At 32.3% G+C, this 2,948-nt stretch overlaps 1 pseudogene; it reads right to left on the bottom strand.

Moving 5' to 3' along the window:
• Nucleotides 1-307: 307 nt before the first annotated feature.
• Nucleotides 308-1,398, bottom strand: LOC136775231 (V-type proton ATPase catalytic subunit A-like; annotated as a pseudogene).
• Between the last annotated feature and the right edge of the window lie 1,550 nt (nt 1,399-2,948).

The raw sequence follows: 2,948 nt of genomic DNA, 5'->3' as shown, positions 1-2,948 counted from the left end.
TCTAGCTGAAATAATGTTCAAAGATGTCCCAGCTTCATTGGATAAAAACAGTTATAAGAGGCCCTGTGTGTTTTTTTTATAAACGAAATTTAAGAATAGGGAACACTGTCTTTATGTAAAATTGAAAGAAGCGTTTGAACTTAAGCGAGTAAAATTTTTAATTAGATGAGACATTCTTGATAGAGTGAGTTATCTTTCACCCTCCTTCATTTTTCTACCATCTTGAAAATGACCCTGGACACATTCTTAAATCGTCGAGGTCCATCAGTCCGTAGAACCAACTTATTTCTTAAATGATGCGAATGAATTAATTTTCCAGATTTATGAATGCCTGTCGTATGTCTTCGTGACGTTGATAGAAGTCTGACCAAACCCCTTTGCTTCACCGTCTTTTACAGGCTCCTAAGAGAGATAGATAGTTAGATAGGCATATGATATGCAGTAATGTGAAAATAGTCGTAATAAATTTACCTTAAACCTCATAGAGCTAAGCTGATGGAGAATATTTACCATATTATCGCAAATCACGTTCCACATAATTTTATTCTTCTTTGACTGAGCTGTTGATTCTACGGCGTGCCTAGACATATCGTAAAAAGCAATCATATTTCGAAATATTCCGACGATTTTATAGAATGGACGGAGAAACGATCGTACGGCAAGTAACTAGAAAGAAAAAAGAAAGTGAAATTTACGAATTGACACTCTTAAAAAATATGCACGTTATATACTCGAATCGTTGCGATTACCTTTTTTGTTACAAGAAGTCGTCCTTCAACAACTTGACAATTTCCAAGGTTATTCTGTCTATTTGAACTGGGGAAGCTTTATCGATCAATTGCACGATTTCAAACATGTTCTATTCTTCCTGAAGAATCTCATAAACTTTTGCTCTCAGTAGGACAAATTCAAGAAAGTCCTTGTCGTAGAAATTGTTCGAGGCTGTTAAATATTTACTGCAGGAGATTACATCCCGTGCTTTACGAATGTTCTCGTAAATAATTCCAAATAAATCAACAGCAGTGATGTGGCTGCCAATTTTAACATTTTATTGCTTCAATTCACAGGATGTGTAATATGAGACAAGCAAGACACATTAACACCCTTTGGAATACAAATCGAGCTAGTGAGCTTATTTTTATGTCTTTGAGTGTGTGCTGAATGCCATGGAAGATGCTGCCAAGAATATCAGGCCATAATTCAACAGACAAGAGCTTTGCTGTTCTGAGCACTCGATCCCCTACAGTCACACCACTAGTAACGATAGATTTCAATAAATAATTGTATTAATATAATGATAAAAATAATTAGCTAACAGGGGCTAGAAGCTGCATAGATATATCCAAACTTTTTATCTCTCACCCAATTTTCAAATTTTGACAGACCACGACCCGTCATTGCAAAATATTATCTGAAAATAAACATAAGATATATAAACATAATTCTTTATGAAGATGTTCTTTACCAGTTTTAGAAAAAATATACAGTCCCTGTGGTCTTGTGATGCATAGCTTTTAAAATAGCTTAAATAAAGTTTACTCACAAGTACTCGTAACAGCTTGCCATAATGCATCATCCATATTAACTAAAATCGCACATGCAACAATAATAAAGTTCCATCGTATAGCCAATATTTAGGTAATCTTGTGTCTTCTTGGACCTTTTCATTTCAAGTAATCCATTAAAACCTTCATGAATGAAGAAACTTATTTTGCTTTCTATATATTAAAATACAGGAAGCAATCTGTAACATACAAGACACAAAGAATCAATCTCTTTTAAAATAAAAGAATTATATAATTTCATATGATATACGAAATACTCATCTGATATTTGTTCATCGTGACTTGTTTATGATTACAGTTCGCACTAGTAACAGCAAGTGCACTTTTATGCAACAAATTTGAGCTCTTTATTGTTCCTCCACAACTGATTATTTCTGCATTTTATTAATAACATAACCTTCCCCTGTCAAACTATTTTCTATACACCGTTTAAGCTAATATCAATCCGAGCACGCAAAATACCGACGCTACCGACATGCCGTTCCGACAATTTCTGCGGTTCAATTTACCCGGCCTGAAGTTAGCGTTTTTCTGCGAAAATCTCTTTCTGCGAAAATAGGTTTCTGCGATCTGCGGGTGGACTATTTTTCTTACCAGTTTAATCACACAATTACTTATAGGATTGATAGCATTGAAAGAAACGACAAAGAGATACTAAATTCAATAGTTATTTTCATAGTTGAATATTTTTAATTACAGCGTACAGAATATCTATGGACAGAGGTTTACGAAGAGAGATTTTATTACAAAGAGCTCTAATATTTACTTGGAAAATGAAATATATATAATTAGTACAGGAATCTGAGTATTTTATGTAAAAATCTAGATTTTATTCTGTTAATGTAAGTGTATCAAATATTACAAAGCAAAAGAAAACTACATCTCATTAATAATATGTTATGGTAAATATAAATATAAAGAATTAATCATAATAATTGATTTTTTACAGAAAACAGGAAAGCCTTGGATAGGAAGTTTAATAGGGCAACCAATGAAAGACACTATCTACCAAAAAGTAGTGGTAACTGAAAGTTTAGACAACTCTTTTCAATTAAGAAAGAACTGATAATTCAATCTGACCATTTCTCAGAATGACACGATTTTATGCACTTTGCAAAATTCTTTAGGTGATGATATTTCATTATGCTCAGGATATTGAAACTTAAGATTCTTCTTCATAAATGGCTTACATAATCTCAGATAATTATAATCCATAATTTTATTGCCTTTATAATTATTGATGTTTCTATGGATGAAGACCTTCTGATATTTAGAGAATTTTTTTAATGTCTATGAAAGTTTATTGTAAAATTTGTGTACGTTACTCAGTGCTATTTGTACTGTGCATGTTAATAGAAATATTGTTACATAATTTGTATATGT

Source organism: Prorops nasuta, unplaced genomic scaffold (assembly GCF_024137725.1).
Source record: "Prorops nasuta isolate Cenicafe-Biocafe unplaced genomic scaffold, Cenicafe_Pnas_1.2 PNAS00007, whole genome shotgun sequence".
Lineage (NCBI taxonomy): Eukaryota > Metazoa > Arthropoda > Insecta > Hymenoptera > Bethylidae > Prorops > Prorops nasuta.
Note: the sequence above shows the minus strand (reverse complement) of the source record. Positions and strands in the feature narration are given on the sequence as shown.